This window comes from Aquarana catesbeiana, linkage group LG05 (assembly GCF_042186555.1).
Source record: "Aquarana catesbeiana isolate 2022-GZ linkage group LG05, ASM4218655v1, whole genome shotgun sequence".
Classification (NCBI taxonomy): Eukaryota; Metazoa; Chordata; class Amphibia; order Anura; family Ranidae; genus Aquarana; species Aquarana catesbeiana.
Window position 1 is genome coordinate 559,266,472 of NC_133328.1, and position 13,323 is coordinate 559,279,794.

Genomic DNA, 13,323 nt, shown 5'->3' on the forward strand with positions numbered 1-13,323 from the left:
ATGTCCTTTTTTTTCCACAAATAGAGCTTTCTTTTGGTGGTATTTGATCATCTCTGCGGTTTTTATTTTTTGCGCTATAAACAAAAAAAGAGCGTCAATTTTGAAAAAAACACAATATTTTGTACTTTTTGCTATAAAAAATATCCCCATGTTTTTTTTTAAAAAGCTAATTTTTTCCTCAGTTTAGAGTTTATATATTCTTCTACATATTTTTGGTAATAAAAATCGCAATAAGCGTATATTGATTGGTTTGCGCAAAAGTTATAGCATCTACAAAATAAGGGAAAGATTTATGGCATTTTTATTATTATTATTTTTTTACTAGTAATGGTGGTGATCAGCGATTTTTATCGGGACTGCGACATTATGGCGGACAAATCAGACACTTTTGACACATTTTTGGGACAATTGGCATTTATACAGCGATCAGTGCTATAAAAATGCACTGATTACTCTGTAAATGTCACTGGCAGGGAAGGGATTAACACTAGGGGGTGATCAAGGGGTTAACTGTGTTCCGTAGGGAGTGATTCTAATTGTGGGGGGAGGGGACTGACTGGGTGAGGAGAGCGATCATTGTTCATACTTAGTATGAACAACAGATCTCTCTCCTCACCCCTGACAGCACGGAGATCTGTCTGTTTACATTGACAGATCTCCGTTCTGTCTCTGTATGGAGCAATCGCTGGTGCCCGGTGGTCATCGCTCCCCCTAGTGTTCAAAAGGTGAACCGACGTACAGTTATGTTGGTTCGCCCAGGGGAACCAACCTGCCGCAGTACAGCTGCGACGGCTGGTCGGGAAGTTAAATGATGGTTTCATTTATTAAGGCAAAAAAGCTGTCCAAACCTGCATAGCTTTATGGGAAAAAGTAATTGCCCCCTAAACCAAATATTTGGTTGTGCCACCCTTGGCGGCAACAACTGCAATCAAGCGTTTGCAATAACTGGCAATGAGTCTTTCACATTGCTGTGGAGCAATTTTGGCCCACTCTTTTTTGCAGAATTGTTTTAATTCATCCACATTGGAGGGTTTTCCAGCATGAACGGCCTATGTAAGGTCATGATACAGCATCTCAATTGGATTTAAGTCCGGGCTTTGACTTGTAGTTTGCATTTGTAGTGCAAAGTAGATTTGCCTTTCGTAAATAACCCCCTTTGTGTTCTTTTTGGTCAGCAGTGGCTTTGGCCTTGGAACTCTCCCATGGATGCCATTTTTGCCCAGTCTCTTTCTTATTGTTGAATCAAGAACGCTGATCTTACCTGAGGCAAGTGATGCCTACAGTTCTTTAGATGTTGTTCTGGGTTCTTTTATGACCTCTTGGATGAGTTGTCGTCATGCTCTTGGAGAAATTTTTGTAGGCCGGCTACTCCTGGGAAGGTTCACCACTGTTCCAAGTTATCTCTATTTGTGGATAATGGCTCTCCCCGTGGTTCACTGGAGTTCCAAAGCCTTAGAAATAGCTTTGAAACCCTTCCTAGACCGATACATTTACATTACTTTGTTTCTGATCTATTCTTGATTCTTTTTAGATTATGGCATGATGTGTGGCTTTCCAAAAAATTGTTGTTAATCACAGTTCATTCACGATTCAGCATGGGAGGGGGCAATTACTTTTTTACATAGGGCCAGGCAGGTTTGAACAGCTTTTTTCCCTTAATAAATGAAATAATAATTTAAAAACTGCATCTTGGATTTACTCGGATTAACTTTGTGTAATATTAAAATTTGTTTGATGATCTGAATCATTTAGAGCTCCACTTTTGTTGAGAAAAAAAACATTCCCCTCTGGGTGATCTATGTACATTGCAAGGATTGTGACAAACTTTGTTGCAGATTCCTGCCTTTTGTTATTCTGAACAAATGTATGTGTGTTTCTCTGTGCCTCTGTTCTGAGTGAATGTAATGGGAGTGGTTTCATAATTAACTGTCAGGTGTGAAGCTACAGAGCACTAATGAGGAAATATGTTGGGCCTGCATTCCTTTAGACGTGTTCCTATTGAAAGTATCTCTCAAAAAATGACATTTTTGTTGCAAGGGATACCTGAAATCTGATTTGTATCTTAGGCAGACTTCTGGGAAAATTGGTGAGCCAATCACAAAGCAGGAAATTGTTTCCGGGGAGTGATCAGTACACACTCTGTGTACAGAACAGCTCCAGGTAGCCATATTGCAATGTATTCTCAGAAAATTACATTGGCTGCAGATTGAAAAAATAAGGAAAGGTAATTTTTAATAACATTGAATTACAATATTATTAGTGTCGCAATTTTATGCGCTATATTATTTTTTCTTTATTTACTATTTTTTTCCCCCCACAAAAGTGGAGTTACCCTTTAAATGTGAGACCTATGTAAAAAAATTTAAAAAATCAGGAAGGGGGCAAATACTTTTTCACACAACTATATATGTACAGATAGAGAGTGGCTATGGTACATGAAATTATTATGTTTTTGTTTTTGTTTTTAGGACTGGCCATAAATACATGTGCATAAACGTAGAACTTTTTTATTTTATTTGAATACTTTTTTTTGCAATCTGTGTCCCAACTGTGAGATTTTCCTTCACTTCCTGTCCCAAAACCACAGGAAGGGAGGGAAGAAATCACCACAAAGTGACGGAATCCCTGGTTTTCAGCAGAACTAGTGTCCTCATTGGAAGACTTCCCCTCTATTCCTGTTCTGGTCACAACACAAAATTTGGGATTTTCTTTCAAGTTCACTCTTGGTAATAAAGGTAAACAAGCAGGGACGATCCTGGCCGGGGTGCACGGGGTGCACCGCACCCCAGCGCTGTCATTTCTCTTTAGAAGAGGGGCGCCGAGCTAGAATCGCCGGCCGCTTGGCCGGCGTCTAGCTGTGGAGCACAGTGACGTCACTCAGGGATGCCGCGGCCGCCCCAGCATTCAGAGCGCGCCGCAGCCGCCCCAACCAGGGACGATCCTGGCCGGGGGGGAACGGGGTGCACCGCACCCCAGCGCTGTCATTTCTCTTCAGAAGAGGGGCGCCGAGCTAGAATCGCCGGCCGCTTGGCCGGCGTCTAGCTGTGGAGCACAGTGACGTCACTCAGGGATGCCGCGGCCGCCCCAGCATTCAGAGCGCGCCGCAGCCGCCCCAACATTCCTTGCACGCCGCCTCCGCGGCTAGTAAAGAAGCTCGGAGGTCCGCCCACCTCAGCCATCTTCAGACAGCGTGAGCATGGCTAAGAAGAGGGAGCGGAGCCGGAGCGGCTGCAGCGGACTTGTGCTGGCTGGTCATAAGAAGAGAAGAGGAACAGGAAGAAATCCTCCCGGAGAGAGCAGATCTGCGGCTGCCTGCCTCCCTGTCCCTGCACTGTCTGCACCAGGCGTCCAGGCTGGTCAAGGAAGTTGGAAGTAAGTAGTCTGTGCTGCCCATCAAACACAGCTATTGTTGTGCCCACAGCCCATCAAAAAAAGCTGCCACTCTGCCCCATCAAAAGCTGCCACTCTGCCCCATCAAAAGCTGCCACTCTGCCCCATCAAAAGCTGCCACTCTGCCCATTAAAGCTGCCACTCTGCCCATTAAAGCTCCCACTCTGCCCATCAAAGCTGCCACTCTGCCCATCAAAGCTGCCACTCTGCCCATCAAAAGCTACCACTCTGCCCATTAAAGCTGCCACTCTGCCCATCAAAGCTGCCACTCTGCCCATCAAAGCTGCCACTCTGGCCATCAAAAGCTGCCACTCTGCCCATTAAAGCTGCCACTCTGCCCATTAAAGCTGCCACTCTGCCCATCAAAGCTGCCACTCTGCCCATTAAAGCTGCCACCCTGCCCATCAAAAGCTGCCACTCTGCCCATCAAAAGCTGCCACTCTGCCCATCAAAAGCTGCCACTCTGCCCATTAAAGCTGCCACTCTGCCCATCAAAAGCTGCCACTCTGCCCATTAAAGCTGCCACTGTGCCCATCAAAAGCTGCCACTGTGCCCATCAAAAGTTGCCACTGTGCCCATCAAAAACTGCCACTGTGCCCATCAAAAACTGCCACTGTGCCCATCAAAAGCTGCCACTGTGCCCATCAAAAACTGCCACTGTGCCCATCAAAAGCTGCCACTCTGCCCATTAAAGCTGCCACGGTACCCATCAAAAGCTGCCACTGTGCCCATCAAAAGCTGCCACTGTGCCCATCAAAAACTGCCACTGTGCCCATCAAAAGCTGTCACTGTGCCCATCAAAAGCTGCCACGGTGCCCATCAAAAACTGCCACTGTGCCCATCAAAAGCTGCCACTGTGCCCATCAAAAGCTGCCACTGTGCCCATGGCTAAGAAGAGGGAGCGGAGCCGGAGCGGCTGCAGCGGACTTGTGCTGGCTGGTCATAAGAAGAGAAGAGGAACAGGAAGAAATCCTCCTGGAGAGAGCAGATCTGTGGCTGCCTGCCTCCCTGTCCCTGCACTGTCTGCACCAGGCGTCCAGGCTGGTCAAGGAAGTTGGAAGTAAGTAGTCTGTGCTGCCCATCAAACACAGCTACTGTTGTGCCCACAGCCCATCAAAAAAAGCTGCCACTCTGCCCCATCAAAAGCTGCCACTCTGCCCCATCAAAAGCTGCCACTCTGCCCCATCAAAAGCTGCCACTCTGCCCATTAAAGCTGTCACTCTGCCCATCAAAGCTGCCACTCTGCCCATTAAAGCTGCCACTCTGCCCATCAAAAGCTGCCACTCTGCCCATTAAAGCTGCCACTCTGCCCATTAAAGCTGCCACTCTGCCCATCAAAGCTGCCACTCTGCCCATCAAAAGCTACCACTCTGCCCATCAAAGCTGCCACTCTGCCCATCAAAGCTGCCACTCTGCCCATCAAAGCTGCCACTCTGCCCATCAAAAGCTGCCACTCTGCCCATCAAAGCTGCCACTCTGCCCATTAAAGCTGCCACCCTGCCCATCAAAAGCTGCCACTCTGCCCATCAAAAGCTGCCACTCTGCCCATTAAAAGCTGCCACTCTGCCCATTAAAGCTGCCACTGTGCCCATCAAAAGCTGCCACTGTGCCCATCAAAAGTTGCCACTGTGCCCATCAAAAACTGCCACTGTGCCCATCAAAAACTGCCACTCTGCCCATCAAAAGCTGCCACTGTGCCCATCAAAAACTGCCACTGTGCCCATCAAAAGCTGCCACTCTGCCCATCAAAAACTGCCACTGTGCCCATCAAAAACTGCCACTGTGCCCATCAAAAGCTGCCACTGTGCCCATCAAACACAGCCACTGTGCCCATCAGACACAGCCACTGTTGTGCCCATCTGACGCTGCCACTGTGCCTATCAAATGCAGCCACTGTGCCCATCAAACGCTGCCACTGTGCCCATCAAACACTGCCACTGTGCCATCAAACGCAGCCACTGTGCCCATTAAAAGCAGCTACTGTGCCCATCAAACGTAGCCACTGTGCCCCACCTAAAAGCAGCCACTGTGCCCATTAAAAGCAGCCACTGTGCCCATTAAAAGCAGCTACTGTGCCCATCAAACGCAGCCACTGTGCCCATCAAACGCAGCCACTGTGCCCATTAAAAGCAGCTACTGTGCCCATCAAACACAGCCACTGTGCCCATCAAACGCAGCCAGTCTCTGACCATCTCTTGTATCATATCTGCAGTCTTTGACCATCTCCTGTAGTATGTTTGCAGCGTCTGATCATCTCTTGTACTATGTATGCAGTCTCTGACCATCTCTTGTACAATGTATTCAGGCTCTAACCATCTCTTGTACAATGTATGCAGGCTCTGACCATCTCTTGTACAATGTATGCAGGCTCTGACCATCTTCTGTACTATGTATGGAGTCCTTGACCATCTCTTGTACTATGTATGCAGTCTCTGAACATCTCTTGTATCATAACTGCAGTCCCTAACCATCTTCTGTAGCATGTTTGCAGTCCCTGACCATTTCTTGTATCATGTCTGCAGTCTCTGACCATCTTCTGTAGTATGTCTGCAGTCTCTGACCATCTCTTGTATCATGTCTGCAGTCTCTGACCATCTCTTGTATCATGTCTGCAGTCTCTGACCATCTCTTGTATCATGTCTGCAGTCTCTGACCATCTCTTGTATCATGTCTGCAGTCTTTGACCATCTTCTGTAGTATGTCTGCAGTCTCTGACCATCTCTTGTACTATGTCTGCAGTCTCTGACCATCTCTTGTACTATGTTTGCAGTCTCTGACCATCTCTTGTATCATAACTGCAGCCTCTGACCATCTTCTGTAGCATGTTTGCAGTCCCTGACTATTTCTTGTATCATGTTTGCAGTCTCTGACCATTTCTTGTATCATGTCTGCAGTTTCTTACCATCTTATGTATCATGTCTGCAGTCTCTGACGATCTCTTGTACCATGTCTGCAGTCTCTGACCATCTCTTGTTCTATGTCTGCAGTCTCTGACCATCTCTTGTACTATGTCTGCAGTCTCTGACCATCTCTTGTACTATGTCTGCAGACTCTGATCATCTCTTGTACTATGTCTGCAGTCTCTGACCATTTCTTGTATCATATCTGCAGCCTCTGACCATCTCTTGTATCATGTCTGCAGTCTATGACCATCTTCTGTAGTATGTCTGCAGTCTATGACCATCTTCTGTAGTATGTCTGCAGTCTCTGACCAGCTCTTGTATCATGTCTGCAGTCTCTGACCAGCTCTTGTATCATGTCTGCAGTCTCTGACCATCTCTTGTATCATGTCTGCAGTCTTTGACCATCTTCTGTATTATAACTGCAGTCTCTGACCATCTCTTGTACTATGTTTGCAGTCTCTGACCATCTCTTGCCCATCAAACGCAGCCACTGTGCCCATCAAACGCAGCCACTGTGCCCATCAAATGCAGCCACTGTGCCCATCAAACGCAGCCACTGTGCCCATCAAACGCAGCCAGTCTCTGACCATCTCTTGTATCATATCTGCAGTTTTTGACCATCTCCTGTAGTATGTTTGCAGTCTCTGATCATCTCTTGTACTATGTATGCAGTCTCTGACCATCTCTTGTACAATGTATTCAGGCTCTAACCATCTCTTGTACAATGTATTCAGGCTCTGACCATCTCTTGTACAATGTATGCAGGCTCTGACCATCTTTTGTATCATGTCTGCAGTCTCTGACCATCTCTTGTACTATGTCTGCAGTCTCTGACCATCTCTTGTACTATGTCTGCAGTCTCTCACCATCTTTTGTACTATGCCTGCAGTCTCTGACCATTTCTTGTATCATATCTGCAGCCTCTGACCATCTCTTGTATCATGTCTGCAGTCTATGACCATCTTCTGTAGTATGTCTGCAGTCTATGACCAGCTCTTGTATCATGTCTGCAGTCTCCGACCATCTCTTTTATCATGTCTGCAGTCTCTGACCATCTCTTGTATCATGTCTGCAGTCTTTGACCATCTCTTGTATCATGTCTGCAGTCTTTGACCATCTTCTGTAGTATGTCTGCAGTCTCTGACCATCTCCTGTACTATGTTTGCAGGCTCTGACCATCTCTTGTACTATGTCTGCAGTCTCTGACCATCTCTTGTATCATGTCTGCAGTCTCTGACCATCTCTTGCATTATGTCTGCAGTCTCTGACCATCTTTTGTATTATGTCTGCAGTCTCTGACCATCTTTTGTATTATGTCTGCAGTCTCTGACCATCTCTTGTATAATGTCTGCAGTCTCTGACCATCTTATGTATCATGTCTGCAGTCTCTGACCATCTCTTGTATCATAACTGCAGTCTCTGACCATTTCTTGTATCATATCTGCAGTCTCTGACCATCCCCTGTAGTATGTTTGCAGTCTCTGACTATCTTGTTCTCTTTATTGTTAAGAGATCATGGGAGGATCCCAGGTTAACAAAGACTCCTTAGGGGAGCATATCTGTGTTTGAGTCGTTGCCATAGAAACATTTGCAAAGGGGAGGAGTTAGTAAGATGACCACGCCCCCGTGGGGGCGCCCAAAATATTTCTGCACCCAGGCGTCTGTGACCCTAGGATCGGCCCTGTAAACAAGACAAATAGAGATGGTGAATCTTCCTAAAAGAGGGACACAGACAGCAACAAAAACCCCCGCTACCCCATCCAAAACTATAAAAAGGCTTTAGTTATACTTTAATGCATCTGTATCGTGTCGTAAGCTGCAGTGTGCTAAGGAAGCCCAATTATGGTCTGCCAACAAACAGGAATGGAACCAATAATTGACTTGTAGTATTTTTTCTTACGCAGCGCACCTCAATGCACAGTGGTGTGTTACCGTGTGTTGTAGTCCACTGCAACGTATGTGCATCTGAGCTGCATCACCTTAATGCATTTGGATGCCATTCAAAATAAATAACACCACAGCATGCTAGTGCACACAATGCGCATTGCAGCAGCGTGTGCATTACTCACACCTGTATTACTGCAATGCATCATATCGCAAAGGTGCGTTTTAGCCCTAAATCTATTCACTGGGGCATGATAGTGCAGTAAAGTAATACACAATACGTGATAAACTAATTATATAAGGACTATCAATAATTTTCTTTAACGTCCTAGGAGACCAAATGCATATGGCACTTGGTCCATTCTAATCACTGGCCAGCTACCCTTCCAACACATCTATATATACTATAGACCTCACCCTTCCCCCTCCTCCCCCACCCTCCTAGCCACTTTTTCCCCCCTTCCCCTTCTCCCTCCCTCCCCCCTCCTCTTTCTTCCCCTCTTTCTTCCCCCCTCACCTTTCCCACGTTCTTCTCCTTTTTCCATCACTATTTTTCACTCTTCCTCCCCCTTGTCCTCTATTCCACACACTTCTCCTGTTAGTGACCTCAATTCTTTGTTTAGGTAATTACTTACACTTTTAACACTCTATTAGATAGATACCGGCTGTCTAATCCTGCCTTGGGCTCTTCTCTGCCAGCCTATCTGTACGCCATCCAGTGTCCGTTATCTCTCTGGCTTAGCATCAAATCGCAGGTAAAAATATCTCTACATGGGTGGCCGATGAGTATCAGGCATGGCGGTCAACAGCATATTCTTCTTGTTCTTTGTAATGTATTTTAAGTTAACTGTATTGTCTCTAACTGTATTCTGTTTTACGCAGTACTACATCTAATTCTCAAAAAACATCCCCTGAGGAATCCTCAAGAGGCGAAACATGTCGGGATAAGTCACTCCAATGCTACTGTTTAGTGACCGTTCTTTGCAACTGATTTGACCTTTAGATGTTTACTTGTACTTGCGCACCTTGTGTATAGACAACCCTTTTTAAACTTGTCTTGTATGTAATAAACTTTGTTATACCTTTTATACATTTGAGTTCTGAAAGTAATTTCTTTGCCTGGCACCGCCAAAAATCCCTCCAAAAAACCTTTCCTTGTCCATATATATCTACAGGGATGTTGGTGCCATTTTTTTTATGTTGTCACCTATCCATACCACTACTTCTACTATCTATATATACTAGCTGTAGCCCCACCCCCTTTTGAAGCCCAAATGATGGGCTTTCCTGTGGGGGAAGGTATGGCCAGAACAGAGTCCCAATCAGTGCTGCTTGTCCATTTATAATAGTAAAAGATTATTTACGGCTCTGTGTAAAGCACCTGCCCTATGTGTACAAACAGCTGCAGATGCATTACAGCTGCAGCTTTAAGCGATCTTTTACTATTATGAATGAACAAGTCATGCTGGACATTCATTCCTAATAGTGACAGATCACTCAAAGCTGGGATTCTTTGCATGTTAGAAAGTGCTTTCAATAGGTTCTTAACCACTTAAGGACCAGAAGTATTTTCCCCCTTAATGACCGGGTTGCCGGCAGACATCGAGTCGGACCGAACCGCGGGCATGCTCCCGCAGCGTGCATCAGGCGCGAGAGCGTGCCGCCGGCCTGCAGCTACGCCTGCGTCAGTCGACGTACAATGACGGAAATTCACGCAGGGGAGCCAACTTGCCGCAGTACAACTGGAGTGGCTGGTCCTTCAAGGTAAACCCCGTTACACCACTTTTACCTACAAGTAAGCCCTATAATAAGGCTTACCTGTAGGTACCGTGAATATCTCCTAAACTTGCACCGTTTAGGAGATATTCACTGTGACTGCATGTGCCGACGTCATCGGCACATGAGCACTGAAGAAACGGCTCAGCCGTTTCTTCAGGAGCCGTGCCTTGACTGATGGCTTCTGCACACATGAGCGGAAGTGACATCATGGCGGCTCCGGCCAATCACAGCGCCGGAGCCCACGAACCCGGAAATAACTCCGGGAGACATGTCTCCGGTCACAGCGGTGTACGGGGACCGCTGCAACAGCTTCGATCTAAGGTAAGTGTTTCATAATGAGCTAGCTCATTATGCCTTTGTCTTGCAGGTTGTTTTTTGTTTTTTTTTTGTAGAGTTTACAACCATTAACTATTTTTCATTTGCTGTGTTCATGCTCTCCGGCTAAGTAGGTCAACCAGGTGCAAAATGTTAAAATGTCTTAATGTTGCTCTGTGTCCTTAGATTAGCCTCTTAAGCTGGTGGTGTCCAGGGAGGAAAGGTTAATGTTTTCCCCTGCACTTTTCTTCAAGGTCACCACCTCCTACAGGTCATACCATATAAAAAGGCTCACTAAATGCTCTGGTGAGCTCTTGGAGAAGGACTGCCAAAATGTAGTTGTTACTCTTCCGGAGTGACCTACCCCCTTGGGGGGTAGTGGGAGCCCAGTGGGGGTTGCCAGGGGGTCTGGAGCCTGTGGACCCTCATGGACCTTTAGCTGCCAGCTATGGACTTGCTGTTTTAAAGGATTATCTCCAGATAATCACTATGGACTGCTTAATTGTGTCACTTGCTAAATCAACCAATCAGCCAGGAAATGGGTGACATGGCTAAGGTTATGGTTACTCTGATGGTGAAGGGTTGTTATGCTTGGTCCCTTAAGTAGCGGTGGGCTCTCCACACACTGGGACCGACTCTGCGGCACAGAGTACCTATTGACCCAGCCTGGAGTCACGGGAGAGGGAGATGCAGTGGAGCCCTAAGAGAGAGAAGAAGCATGGAGTTGTGGAAGAAGTGTATTTCCTGTATCCAGTAGCAACAGTGGGACCAGTCACTGGTAGAGAGGTGACGGGAGTGCTGAGTTGGTCTGGCATAGATTTCTCTTTATATTATGACAAATGTCTCTGGCAGGAAGAAATTGTGTAGATGGACGTTTCCAATTGTTTACCAATCCTGCTGGTTCTGCTGGTTTTGGTACTTACTGGAATGGAACAAAGGTTACCTAAGAACATTTTCCTTTTAAAGTTATTGATGTTGATGTTGTTGTTGGACTCCAGGTCCCTCGGTTCAGTAATAAACACAATTTGCTGCAGACTGTCAGTCGAGGCATTATGTTTACAGTAAACTGTGCCTGTTCTCTAAATTCCCTGCTGTGATTAAGTTGCTCAGATATTTGTTTCTTCTTATACATTACAACATTTGACTAAAAGCAAAATATCTGCAGGGTAAAAAAAAAAGATTGCTGCTACTTTGTCTCGACACAGGTATGCTGTCCCTGTGTGTTCTTCTTACTTTATTGTAAAGCACGTTATGAAGGGTCTTAAAACCACTACCGGACCGGCTCACCACGATATACATCGGCACTTTGAAGAGGAATATCGTTGTTATGGCAGCAGCTAGCTACCATAACCCTGGTATCCTCTTCTTCAGTGAGCAGTCCAGTTTCAGATAAAAGTGGTCTTTGCGGTGGATTTGCTGCAAGATCACTTTTATTGGTGGCAGGAGAGGGTCCACCCCCCCCACGACACGCTTCGGTGCCCTCCGCCGCTTACCAAAGCCACCGACATCGGCGGAGGCGATCAAAACCTTCTTCCTGCTTGACATGAAGCGGAGTGAGGAGAACCATTGCAGGGCGGAAGTGACGTCAAAACATCACTTCCGCCCATAGCTCTTAAAGGGACATTTTTTTTTTTCAAATGACTTTTTTTTTTAATTATTGAATTTTACTGTAAATATGAGATCTGAGGTCTTTTTGATCCCAGATCTCACATTTAAGAGGTCCTGTCATGCTTTTTTTCTATTTCAAGGGATGTTTACAGTCCCTGTAATAAGAATAAAAGTGACACATTTTTTTTTTTTTTAAAGAACAGTGTAAAAATAAAAAGTAAAATAAATAAGAAAAAAATTAATTTAGCGCATCCCATCCCGCCGAGCTCACGTGCAGAAGCAAACGCATATGTGAGTAGCGGCAGCATATGAAAACGGTGTTCAAACCACACATTTGAGGTATCACCGTGATCGTTAGAGCAAGAGCAATAATTTTAGCACTAAACCTTCTCTGTAATTCAAAACATGCAACTTGTAAAATTTTTTAAACATTGCCTATGGAGATTTTTAAGGGTAAACGTTTGTCACCGTTCCACTAGCAGGCGCAATTTTGAAGGGTGACATGTTGGGTATCAATTTACTTGGCATAACATCATCTTTCACATATAAAAAAAAATCGGGCTAAAATTACTGTTGTCTTATTTTTTTTAATTCAAAATTTTTTTTTTTCCCGAAAAAAGTGCGCTTGTAAGACCGCTGCACAAATACGGTGTGACAGAAAGTATTGCAACGACCGCCATTTTATTCTCTAGGGTGTTAGAAAAAAAACAATATGTAATATTTGGGGGTTCAAAGTAATTTTCTAGCAAAAAAAACTGATTTTAACTTGTAAACACCAAATCTCAGAAAGAGGCTTGATCCTTAAGTGGTTAAGAGCAATACTTCTGTCCTGATGAAAGGTCTCCGGTTTCTTTCCCAATGTTGCGTTTGCTCAGCAGGATAGTTGAAAGTGTTTTTCTCTAACACTGAATCCTTTTCATTGGGTTTTCACTGGGTTTCCTTGATGCCTTCCAATGTCACTGACCAATGTCACTTCAACTGCCCTGTGTATTTAATCCCTCAGTTTTTAGTTATTTGGTCCTCCTTTTGTTCTCCTTTAAACTCATGCAAATAGCTTGACCTTATCAGTTTTTTAATTCAATGTAATTCTTAAAATGTATAGAGGCTTCAAGCCTGGTCAGTACTCTTCCCATTCCTTCTGTACTAAGACAGTAACACTAAGCCTGAGCCAGGACTGCATTCAGAAGCTTGTAGGCTGGGATTCTAATAGATTTATTCTGTACATCTGCTCTGAACTGAAACTACACTATATTACCAAAAGTATTGGGACGCCTGCCTTTACACACACATGAACTTTAATGGCATCCCAGTCTTAGTCTGTAGGGTTCAATATTGAGTTGGCCCACCCTTTGCAGCTATAACAGCTTCAACTCTTCTGGGAAGGCTGTCCATATGGTTTAGTGTGTCTATGGGAATGTTTGACCATTCTTCCAGAAGCACATTT